General features: G+C 41.1%; 1 long non-coding RNA gene across 2 annotated transcripts in view; it reads right to left on the bottom strand.

The window, feature by feature from the left end:
- The window catches only part of LOC138749517 (uncharacterized), a 145884-nt gene extending 142317 nt beyond the window's left edge, over positions 1–3567 (bottom strand). For both annotated transcript variants that reach the window (XR_011348721.1, XR_011348716.1), the window contains exon 1: positions 3434–3567. This is a non-coding gene — a long non-coding RNA (uncharacterized lncRNA). The remainder of the gene's footprint in view (positions 1–3433) is intronic.
- Positions 3568–13494: the final 9927 nt, after the last annotated feature.

Here is a 13494-nt window from a genome sequence, read left to right on the forward strand (position 1 = left end):
TGACTACAACCTGGTGTTTTTACCCCCTTGAACTTTTCCAGGAAAATGCCATGGCCAATTGTTGCTAATGGCTACAGTGGCTGGCCACTGTAACAGCCTACTCTATGTCTGGGATGAATTGTCCCAGCGCAAAGTTCTGGTCAACATGGGTGCAGAGGTTAGTGTCCTTCCTCCATCGGGCTTTGACACCATGCCAGGAGTGTGGGTCCGGCACTCACCGCAGTGAATAACAGTTCGATTTGTATGTACTGCACATGGACTATATCCCTGAAATTCGCAACAATAAGTTCACATGGAAGTTCATTCTTGCTGCTGTGTCCCAGCCATTGCTGGGTGCCGACTTCCTTAGAGCTCACTCACTGATGGTGGATTTAAAAGGGCCCCAGTTGGTGAACACCACAGTATTCCAGACTTTCCACCTTGGAAAGGCCAAACTACTTGCCCTGCACCACGACGCTGTGGAGTACTCAAACAACGAATTCGCCAAACTTCTTGTGGAGTTTCTGGACATTGTCACTCCCGAGTTCTCCACTGCCACACCCAAACATGGCATCGCACACCACATCCTCACCCAAGGAACTCCACTACAATCCTGAGCTCGATGCCTGCTGCCCGACAAGTTGTGGCTTGCAAAACAAGAGTTCCACAAAATGGAGGAACTTGGAATCATACGCAAGTCTGATAGTCCATGGGCTTCCCTGCAACATATGGTTTGCAAAGGCATGGGAGACTGGAGACCTTGCAGGGATTACAGGCATCTCAACAACACTACCACTGCAGGTCACTACCCTGTACCCCATATACAGGACTTTACAGCTTATCTTCATGGGGCCAAGATATTTTTTTTAATTGACTTGGTGTGTGGGTACCACCAAATACCTGTAACCTGGAAAATGTTCCAAAGACTGCCATCATAATACTGTTCAGCCTCTACGAATTTTTGAGAATACCTTTTTGGCTCAAAAATGCTGCAAAAATATTCCAGCGACTGATGGACGGAGTGGGATGTGGCATGGACTTCCTTTATGCATACTTGGATGACGTACCTGTCACCAGTCACTCCCACAAAGAACACCTGCAGCATCTGCGTTTATTCTTTCGCTGCCTACAGGAGTTCGGGCTAACTGTGAACCCTGCCAAGTGCAAATTTGGGCAGTCGTCTATCAAGTTCTTGGGACATCAGATCAGCAGCAGTCATTCCATTGCCTAGCAAGGTGGAAGCTATCCTCAAATTCCTGAGGTCCAATCAAAGGACTCCAGGAATTTGTGGGGATGGCCAATTTCTATCGTCGCTTTCTACCCTCTGCAGCTCATATTACGAAACCCCTCTTCGAGCTCATGTCTAGCGGTGCCAAAGAACTCAAGTGGACAAAGGAGATGACGGTAGCATTCCAGCAGACCAAAGATGCTCCAGCAAAGCCAACATTACTGGTCCATTCACAATTGGATGCACCAACTGCCTTGACAATAGACATGTCTGACATGGCAGTAGGTGGGATCTTGGAACTTGCCTCTAGCAGTTTTTAGTAGGCCCCTGCGCCCTCTGGAAATGAAATGCAGCGCATTCGATAGGGAACAGCTGGTGCTGTACCTAGTGGTCAGACACTTCCACTATTTTTTGTAAGGCAGGGACTGACCACAAACCATTAACATTTGCCTTCGCGAAGGCATCAGATCCCTGGTCAGCCCACTAACAACACCACCTATCTTACATATCTAAGTTTTCAACCAGGATTAAACATATATTCGTTAAGAGTAATGTTGTGGCTGATGCCCTGTTTTGCTCCTTCGTTCAAGCAGTAGGTGCCCTCTTTCTGGGTGTAGACTACATGGCACTCGCCAAAGCTCAGCGCCAGAATGACGAACTCCTGGCTTATAGAAATGCTGTCACAAGCCTGCAACTCAATGATGTAGCCTTTGAGCCACAAGGCACCACTCTCCTATGCGACATTTCCACAGATCATCCCTGCTGCATGGAGATCTTGCATTTTTGGTGCCATTCACGCACTGTTCCCGCCCCTCCATTCGTGTGATGTGTTATGAGCCCAAAGACCCCAAAACCCAGCAGCAATAGATATTCACCATGACAAATGGCTACTTAAACAAAAGTTGTTTTTAATTATCTTTAAACATGAAAACAGAATCAAATTTTAACTTATCTCTATTAACTTAACCAACCCAAATTAACCCCCTTCTAATTTTAAGCGCATGTGTATGTAATGTGTGTGTAAATTTAAAAGTTCTTTGCTTCCATCTATTGTCTTAGGTAAACAAACTTCTCAAGAGTGACCTTTCTGTGCAATTTGCAGAAATGTCAGAACCCTTGTAAAAATGTTCAACACAGATGACCTGTCTCCCGTTGATTCATTTGATGACATCATTTCAATTAGCAACTACTTGTGAAATGTGCATAGCATTCTCCATAGTTTCTGTAATGTACCAAATATGAATTCTTCAGTATTTCAAATAAAATCTCTTTTAAAATGTGTGTAACCTACTCTAATTTTACCAAATTCTCCCAAATATATCTATATTACAGATGGTCTGCCGGATAGCTGACAAGTTTGTATGGCATGGACTCAAAAAGCAGGTCACGTATTGGGAAAAGACATGCTCGGACTGCCCAGTACGTGAAGGCACCACTTCAGCCTTTTTAACCACCACAGTGCAGATTCGACCACGTGTATGTCAACATTGTCGGCCCGCTTCCAGTGTCACGAGGGTCTAGGTACCTGTTAACGGTCATCGACAGATTCACCAGGTGGCTGGAGGTGGTTCCTATGACGGTCTCATCAAATGATTCATGCACCAGAGCTTTTATTCTGCCTGGGGATCTCAGTTCAGCCTACCCACACACATCACCTCTGACAGAGGCCCACAGTTTACCTCCATACTCTGGGATGTTTTGTCGTGCATGCTGGGAATGCAGCTCCATCATATGACAGCTGCAGTTGAATGGTCTAGTTGAGGGTTCCATAGGCACAAGAATGCTGCATTCAGGTACCTGATTGGGCAGATGAGATGCCCTGGATCCTCTTGGGAATAAGAACAGCACCCAAGGAGGATCTCGACTCCTTGTCGGCTGAGTTAGTTTATGGGGCCCCATTCATTGTACCTGGTGAATTTGTGCCTGCAGCACACGGGCAGGAAGTGCCACTGAAGTCTTAGGCAGGGAGCAGCTTGGAAAATTGGCCCCAGTTCCCACATCAAGGCATGGAACATTGACACCCTTCATGCCAAAGCAGCTCCAGACTGCGTTTGTGTTTGTGCCTAGAGGTGTATCCGGGCCACCCTTACAGAGGCCATATGAGGCCTCTAGTGCTATGAAACAATCATAAACTTGTGTACTGGGCATAATGGGGCATCCAGAGACATTTACGATTGACCGACTAAAGCCCATTCACCTCAACCTTGATCGGCCCTTGCCACGAACCTTAATGGGAAGAAGCTGATGATCGCCCAAGAGCAGTGGACAGTAATGGTACCAGAGGTTTAGCCTCCTCTCGCCAGTTCTGGGGGGAGGGGGAGGGACTGCTATGTAGCAACTCATCGGAGGCTTAATCAAACCACTCGAGAGTTTCCAAGTAATGTAATTACATCACAATGCGATGATGTCATTTGGAACGTGCGGGGTTTTAAAAGCTACAGGTGCTGTTTGAGTAACAAGTTTAACTGAACTTCGACTCAACTACATCTGATCATTTTCTCCTTCATTTCGCACTGTAACACAGTTGCTACAACATATTTATTAAGATATGACAGCCATATTTGAATCATATAAGTGCCCTAATGTAATGATAAATACAATATTTAAAAGAATAATAATAAATGCTGCTGTAGAATAAATACAAGCGACTTCCCCATACAGAATTTTTTTTCAAATTTTATTTAAAAGATTTTTTAAAAACAAAATACAATCAAATAACAGCAAGAAATTTTTTGATACAAAAAGAAAAACCCACTCCACCCTCCCAGCCCTTCAGCCAGCTCCCTTAAGGGGAGCCAAATACAAAAACAAAACAGAATATATAGAATATTTTTAAGTATTTTCAAATTCATATATTCCAAATAAGACCACATATTAACAAACAAGTAATAATTATCATGCAAATTGCATGCAATTTTTTCCAACGGAATACAAGCTCTTAATTCATTATGCCAACGTACTTTATTAATCTCCACATTATCCTTCCAAGTACTAGTTACACATTTTCATGTTACAAATAACACTAGACGTACAAATACAATTTGAAATTTATCCAACCCTAGTCCTTTCAAAGAAACCATATATCCCAACAAAAAGATTGATGGGTCTAACAGCAATTTAATCTTAAATAATGTTTCCAAAACTAATCTAATTCCTTTCCAAAATGGTTGTACTTTTAAAACAAGACCAAACAGCATGTAAAAAAATTCCAGTACATAGTCCACATCATAAACAAGAATCTGAATTACTAAACCCATATTTTTTCAATTTCTCTGGAGTCAAATATAACTGATGTAAAAAATTATAATTTACCATTCCATATCTTACAGTTGTCAATTTAGTTACACTGTCGTGACACATAACCTCCCAATTGTCTTCAGGAAAAATATAAGTTAAATCACTTTCCCATTTAAGCCTAGATTTCTCCCATTCCAGTTTATCCATACTATCTTGTAACAATTGATACATATCTGAAATATAATCTTTCTTTGGTATAGAGGAAATCAAATACTCAAATTTCATCAACATGGGTAAATTAATCTCTTAACCATAATTATCTTTTATCAAAGCTCTGAGTTGATACTACACGAATAAAGAATTTACAGAAATATCAAATTTCTCCCTCAATTGATTAAAGGAAAGAAACTGTCCTTCTTCAAAGCAATCCTAAACTATCTTTATACCCTTAGAATTCCATCTCTTTAAATGATTATTAAACATTGAAAAGGGAATAAGTTGATTATGGTATAACAGAGTTTGAATTGATAGTTTACCCTCTGACCCTAAAACCATATTTCTTTTACCCCATATCTTTAACAAGTGTTTTAATACCGGCATATTACATTCCCGCAATAAATTCATATTCCATTTAAATATGAAATGATGTACCAAGCCATTTCCACCTTCGCCCAATTCGGAGGTTGATCCATATTCATCAATCTACTAACAAATTTCAACTGAGCTGCTTCATAATAATTTTGAAAATGAGGTAATTGAAGACCACCCAATGAATATTTCAATGCAAGTTTAGGTAAAGCTAATTTCCCCTTCCATAAAAATTCCCTTACCACGTTATTCAAATCCTGAAAGAAACTTTTTGAAAGTAAACAAGGTATCGACTGAAACAAATATTGGATTCAATGAAAAATACTCATTTTAATACAATTTACTCAAACAATTAACGTTAAAAAAAGATCTTTCCATTTAATCAAATCCATTTTAATCCTTTTGAATAAAGGAACATAATTTAATTTATATAAAGATTGGTAATCTGCAATTATTCCCAAATACTTAATTCTATCTGACCATTTCAATTTTATAATATTTTTATATTCCGAATAGTCTCCTTCCCCAACTGGTAATATTTCACTCTTATCCCAATTTACCTTATATCCAGATAACTCCTCAAATATTCTGTCAAATAGACCAACAAATCATCCGCAAATAAATTAATCTTATATTCATCATCTGCAATTCTCATCCCTTTAATCTTATTATTCTGTCATATTGTCTGAGCTAACAGTTCAATAGCCAATGCAAACAAGGCTCGTGATAACGGACAACCTTGCCGAGACGATTGCGTTAATTTAAATGATAAAGAAGTTTGACCATTTGTCACCACCCTAGCAATTGGGTTTTTATATAAAGCTTTAACCCAACCAATAAAATAAGGGCCAAAATTAAACTTCTCTAACACCTTAAATAAAATATTCCATTCAACCCTATCAAAATCTTTTTCCGCATCCAGTGCAACAACCATTGGATGGTTGGGGTGCTGTCTAGATGCATTAACCAATGTGATCAATCTAAGAATGTTATCAGACGCATTTCTGTTCTTAATAAAACCTGTTTGATCTACATGTATCAACTGAGGTAAATATTTAGCAAGTCTATTCGCTAATACTTTCGCCATAATTTTATAATCTACATTTAGTAAAGAAATGGGCCTATACGAAGATACTTTCAATGGATCCCTATCTTCTTTCCCATATGGAATTTTTGATGGTCAACATAAATGTGAGCCCTGACGGTGTTTGGATTTATATTGTGAAAGGGAGGGGGGGTGGGGGAGGTGCTAGTTTTTCTATGTATATTTATGAAAAATTTTTTTTTTTAAAAGTGATGACTTGGTGTCAAGGGTAGTCTTTAGACCCTTTCACACTTGCAAGAGATTCTAGGAATTAACCGCTAATTGGCCTTTAAAGTGTCTAGTGTGAAAGTAGAATTCGCTCACTGCTGGTGTCAGATGACGTCATCTCATGCTGGGGATTGACAGCTTCGACCCCTAGTACAATCTCTGGCATCTGCAGATGCCAGCGTTGTAATCATGCAAGTGTGAAATGGCCAATTGCATTGTGGGATTGAAATGACCCAAGTTTTTGAGTGAATGCAGGAACGTGAAGGAAGAAAAGATTAAAATGAAGATATAAACTTTGCCGTGGGAAAGTCGCAGCGTGAGAGGGTGGGAGAGGAAATAAATAGCAATAGCAGACAGTTTTAAAGTGTGGGAAAATTGCTAGTGCTATAGCACAAAATTTATAAAGACCGTGGGAAAAAGCAATGGTGAACCTGACTTCCCAGAAGGCCATGCAGCAGAGAAATCCCTCTATGAATGCTCTGTGCATGCAGCTTTGCATAGAGCCCTTTCTTTGTCGCATGGAATTCTGGGAGGACAGGTCCACCATCGCTTTTTCCAATGGTATTTATAAATTGTACACGATAGTACTACAAACTTTCCCACGCTATATAAATTATGCTCTATAGCATTACAAACTTTTTCACACTGTATAAATTGTGTGCTAAAGAGCTACCAACTTTCCCATGCTGTTTACAAATAGTCCACTATTGCTATTTATTGGTAGCACTTTCCCACAGTCCCTAGCAGTGTGATTATATAGTTCGGCATAACAACAAGAGGGGCTGAAGGGCTCATACTGCGCTGTACATAAAGTTTAATTATATAATTAGGCATGATAATTTTGTTCAAATATAAGATCATAATACATTGATCAGGATTTAGGGCTGGTCCACCATTGCTTAATGTGTCATGACATCACCAGTAGAAGGTAGAACAGTCCTCATCCCAGGGATGGCTCCTTGCAAGTGTGAAAGTGTTCAGTGTCTCAGTTAGGAGTGGTCAAGTGTGAAAAGCCAAACCCCCATTCCTATCCCGGGACACTGAAAGGCCAATTTAGTGGGATGCAAGTGGGGCTACTGTTAGCTGACATTTGAAATTCAGAACTTTAATCCACATTTTAATAAGCTATGGAGCAGAATAATCCTGATAAAACCCAATCAGCTCATTTTTGAGCTGGTTATTGGGGTGAACAGGTACTGTTGATGATACTTGCCGTCTCTATGGAAATTGAGAAACAGTAGATTGGGAGTAATTAGCAAGTTTGGATTTTATCCTGCTTTTTGTTAACATGACATACTGTGTAATTTTCCATGCTTTTGAATGAAGACATAGTTGTGGAGTGCAGGTTTTCAATTATACAACTGAGATGTTGTCTACTCTCATCACATTAGCTATCTCTTAATGCTACCAGGAATGAATCTTGGCCAATGTTCCAGCACAATGTTGAGAGGAGCACACTGTTGGAAGAGTTCTCCTTTGAATTAAACATTAGATCAAGGCCCTGTCTACTTCCTCCAGTAGTAGAGTTTTGAACACTAGCAGAGGAATGAATTGTGCAATTTGTGAACAGTTTAGCTGCCTCATTTCCTTTCTTCTTTGGCTTGGCTTCGCGGACGAAGATTTATGGAGGGGGTAAAAAGTCCACGTCAGCTGCAGGCTCGTTTGTGGCTGACAAGTCCGATGCGGGACAGGCAGACACGATTGCAGCGGTTGCAAGGGAAAATTGGTTGGTTGGGGTTGGGTGTTGGGTTTTTCCTCCTTTGCCTTTTGTCAGTGAGGTGGGCTCTGCGGTCTTCTTCAAAGGAGGTTGCTGCCCGCCAAACTGTGAGGCGCCAAGATGCACGGTTTGAGGCGTTATCAGCCCACTGGCGGTGGTCAATGTGGCAGGCACCAAGAGATTTCTTTAGGCAGTCCTTGTACCTTTTCTTTGGTGCACCTCTGTCACGGTGGCCAGTGGAGAGCTCGCCATATAACACGATCTTGGGAAGGCGATGGTCCTCCATTCTGGAGACGTGACCCATCCAGCTCAGCTGGATCTTCAGCAGCGTGGACTCGATGCTGTCGACCTCTGCCATCTCGAGTACTTCGACGTTAGGGGTGTAAGCGCTCCAATGGATGTTGAGGATGGAGCGGAGACAACGCTGGTGGAAGCGTTCTAGGAGCATTAGGTGGTGCCGGTAGAGGACCCATGATTCGGAGCCGAACAGGAGTGTGGGTATGACAACGGCTCTGTATACACTTATCTTTGTGAGGTTTTTCAGTTGGTTGTTTTTCCAGACTCTTTTGTGTAGTCTTCCAAAGGCGCTATTTGCCTTGGCGAGTCTGTTGTCTATCTCATTGTCGATCCTTGCATCTGATGAAATGGTGCAGCCGAGATAGGTAAACTGGTTGACCGTTTTGAGTTTTGTGTGCCCGATGGAGATGTGGGGGGGCTGGTAGTCATTTTCTTTATCACTGCAGTAATTATGCTTTGAAAAAGTATGTAAAGTAGTTTAGAATGATTGAGGCCATGCAAATGTAAAATAAAGCAAATATTTGTTCATATCCATCAGATAATCATGACCGCTAAAGCTAGTGAAATTTGCTGATGTTCAAAGGTAACCAGAAAGGAAAGTTGTGAAGAGAAATTGCAGTGAACTAGGATTCACTGGTAGGATGTTGTGCTGATGGCTGGCTCTGCCCCCATCTGCTCACATATAACCATGGTTTCCCGCCTAAACCCAGAACCCTTTCAAAGACTACTGTGAGACCCTACCATAGTTATAAGATAATAAAAGTATTTGTTCTCCCTCCAGTCATGAGAGCTTTTAATTGCGCTACAGAAATTAAAGAAGTTTCAAAGGAATATGGAATATTCTGGAAAGTCCTGGAAAATAATGGGGGAAAAATAAAAGTTGTTCATTTTATCAGGAAAAATATAAATCAGGTTTTACAGCATGGAAAGAGGGCCTTTGGCCCAAATGTCCATGCCAACCAAATTATCATCCCAAACTAGTCCCATTTGCCTGCGTTTTGCCCATATTCTCTAAACCTTACCTATTTATGTACCTGCTTAAAAGTCTTTTAAAAATTACAATGATACCCACCTCTCACTGCTACCTCTGGCAGTTTGTTCCATATACCCACAAACCTCTGCGTGAAAAAGATGGTCCTCAGTTCCTTTTTAAACATTTTCCTTAAATCTATGTTCACTAGTTTTAGATTCCTCAATGACTATTTACCTCCCTCAGCCTCCCACGCTTCAGAGAAAAAAAGTCCCAACTTATCCGTTGGTACTACAAATTCATTGTAGTGTGGATTTTGGAGGGTCATATGGCCACTCCATCTGAAACCTAGTTGGAAGTTGCATCACTTGCCAATCAAGGATGGAATCTGCCTACCCATTAGTACACACCTGATCTTTGGCCTCTTTTATCACCCAGTGATTATCTGGACCGTATCCTTGAGCAGTAAGCTCAAGGATACGGTGAACTATGAAGTTCACCATATATAGTACCTCTTCCTCTTTTTCTTCTTGGTCCTGAGACGAACCTTGCTGTGGATAATGCTGCTGAAGTCGCTGATAATGTGTATACTACATAGGGAATAGGCAGGGTTGGCACCAGAACATATGTTAGAGGGGGGCATTAGCGAGTTTGAGGGGGGCAGGGACTGATATGTTGATAGCGGGGTGGGGGGGATGGTGCTGACAGGATCCAACCTGTCAACAGGGGCCTGAGGGGTGCTGACAAGATCTGACCTGTCGATGGGGGGGGGAGGGGGTGTTGCAGGACCCTACCTGTCATTACTGCCATCATCCAATGTGGGATGAAGGGCACTCTTTTTATTGCTTCAAGCTTGACGCACACTAATGACGTGGCCGGGGGTGGGTAGAGAGTCACTAGCGTGCATCAACCTAAATGCTTCTGATGTGGGAGGGAGTGGTGTAGGTCTGACAACCAAAGATGGCCACGACAGTATGGGGTGGCACAGCACCTCGTTTGGGGGTTTTATGGGCCCAGAGGACCCCAAAACCCAGCAGCAATAGAAATTCACCAAGACAAATGGATATTTAAGCAAAAGTTACTTTTGTTTATCTTTAAACATGAAAACAGGATCAAACTTTAACATTACTATTAACTTAACCCCCTTCTAATTCTAAGCGCATGTGTATGTTATGTGCATTTGCTCAGAAAGTTCTTTAATTCACAGTCCAATCTCACTTCTCACTCCTGCAAGTTCACAAGTATCAGGCAATTCTTATACTGTACACAGAATTTAACATTTATGAATTTCACCAGGCTTTGGTGCTTGAAAAGGAAATGGTTACCATTTAGGAAAATTCTTGTCAGTTTTCAGAGAGAGATTTGTTGCTTGTAGGACACAAACTGATTCCTTCCGATCAGTCACTTCAGTGTCTTGGCAAAGAAACTTGCCCCATCAGGGTTTTCTTTCAGGTCACCACAGAGTTCCTTTTCTGTTTCCCCTAAGTCAGGTGAAACACCATACAGCCAGCCATCTCCTCTTGTATGGACCACAATGGCTTTGACCAGGCTGAACTAAGAACTCATTACACATCTTCAAAATGGGATTTTTCCACAAGCTTCCCAGCTTGTTATGTTCCAGTCCCAGCTGCTGCTGCTGAACAGTAGAACTGAATTCACTCTCTCCCTTTCTCTCAGAGAAAACCACATGAACCTCTTAGAACAGTCAACTGCACTCAGACAGACTGAGGCACCGGACCTAATCTTCTGAGTCCGTTCATCTGTTGCTTTCCAAAACAATAATCCATTACTCCACAGAATGTCCAAATGAACACCTACTTGTAAAGTCTCTATTGACATTTTTCAAAATTTTTGCAAAGGCACTGGGAGCCTGGATTGTCTGGCTTGAGCAGAGCTCTGGCATTTTTAATGAGATCTATGTTGTGAAGTATTTGTATCTTTCTGTGACCTAACTAAAAAAAATCCCACAATTTATCTCCTTTTAAAACATATCTATATACAATATAAAATATAATCCATCACTAGGGGCAATGCCTATGGATGCCCCACCTTGTTGCTGACCCTGGAATTAGGCTACAAGTGATAGCTGATTTGGTTAAAGGCTGCTCCATTTTAGTAATTGTCAAATAATACTTTATTATTGTTGGAATGTTCATAATTACTTACTTTAGGTATTATATTTCCCTAGTGCTTTTCTACAACCTATAGCATGACCGCCAGCTCTCTAAATATACAGCAGGAGACTTGAAAATAAAGATGACTTTTCTGAACACTGTTGCAAGTTATCATGGAGATACTTTTTAAGAAGTGTTCATTTTTCCTTTGTATTTAAGAACTTATGTTTATTTATTGTAAAATAAGTCCTGGTTGTGGGAATAAAATCGAAAGAACTAACAGAGCAATAGTTTTGTTTCAGTTCAGTTTATGATCAGTTTTAAAAGCAAAATATAAAGAGGAAGAACTCTCACAGATTTCTCCAGTGAACTTTGATTTCTCCAGCCTGTAAATGGACCCATTTGGCCTTCATTTGCATTGAGGCTTTCCCACAGGAAGTGAAAGCTGTACAGAACAAGTACGGGCTGCTATGACTTACTGACGTGAAAATGACCAATACAACATAGGTTAACTCCACAATGATTCTTAAACTGTCATGAAGATTAGGAGTTTATGCACCTACCCTTCATTACGCTCTTCCAAAGACAAATTACATGGAAAATTATCAATATGCTTCCATAACACAGCTGTCACAATGAATTACTTTAACATAGTGAATTATTGTATGATATAGTGGAAATGTGGAAGGTTTAAGGTTCATTTTATTGTCATGCTATAATACATCTGCTGTAAGTCAAACAGAGTTCCCATGAGCCCAGCACCCCTAATAATAAGAGAAAGAGAAGCAAACTGGAGTCACTGAGCATCCGTAGATTCACTTCCAGTGCTCCTGCCACCTCCGCAGGTGCACAGACTCTAGTTCAATTCATTAGCAACGCGAACTCTAGATCTTTATCTTCAACATGATCAGGAAAGCTTCAGCACTCAAATCCCTTCGGGAGCCCTTCTTACCCTGAGCACCCTCTCGAATCCCATCTCTGATGCCTGGTTCCTATGAGCCAGTCTCCTGCAGCCTGTGCAGGTCGACTGACCATGTCTCCCGCAGCCTGTGTGGGTCCATGGCTGGTCCATTGCTTGTGTGGGCCCCTCGTGGGTCTGTAGCCATAGTTACCGTCCTGTAGGGCCATCTCCACTGTTTCTCCTTTCAATGCAGGGTGTCCTCTTTACTTCTTGTGCCCCGCATCAGTCCACTACTCCCCTAGTCTGCAACCACTCATGGCCGCTGCAAAGCATAGTTGCTGCCATTTTGAGAACAGACCGGTCGTCACAGGATTTTACTCACAAAACCATCTCCTTGAATAGGCCATTTAAAGCACGTATGGAGCTCTGGCATTTGGACTGGGTGATTGAACCCTTCAGAGCAGTGCTGTGTCTCCACCAGTGGCAGCACTGCCATTGGAGCAGCACCACCATTTCTTTCACTTTAATGTTGCAGATCTGCCGTAACTAGTCTTCATATTTTTTTGATAGTTTCTTCTACTATTCAAAATGCTGCCAACTACCATTTTTAAAAAAAATTTTTCTCTTGGATGTGTGTATTACTGACAAAGGAAAAACTAAAAGTCCATCTCTCAATCTCATACTTTAAGTGTGACTTTTGGATTTGTACCCTCATGACCTTTCATATTGGAGAACCAAGAAAGATGACTCACAATTGAGCTTTATTTTTGTAAAATGTAGTTCATTAAAAATAAAACTGCCTTCATTCTCTGAGAAACTATACCCAGCCAACTTATTCTCAGCAATTAATTCTTTCCCAGCCGTTGCTTTGCCAAACTTTGGCGCTACCACTAATCTCAACACTCGCTTTTTAGCATTTTAAATAGCTTATTTATGTTTCATTCAATTTTCAATATCAAATATAATTCTTTTCAGAGCTACAATGGAAACCATTCATTTCATGCATTAAAGCAACTGTAGAATCAAATAACAATTATCTTCTTTCCTAAGTCTGACAAGCAGGAAACTCGCGTACCTCCTCAGGGTACACCCAAAGCCTGGTATTTTCATTCATTTTTTTTCCTTTCATAAACTTAGTTTAGAAGTGTATT

The sequence above is a fragment of the Narcine bancroftii genome, chromosome 1 (genome assembly GCF_036971445.1).
Source record: "Narcine bancroftii isolate sNarBan1 chromosome 1, sNarBan1.hap1, whole genome shotgun sequence".
In the NCBI taxonomy this organism is placed as follows: Eukaryota; Metazoa; Chordata; class Chondrichthyes; order Torpediniformes; family Narcinidae; genus Narcine; species Narcine bancroftii.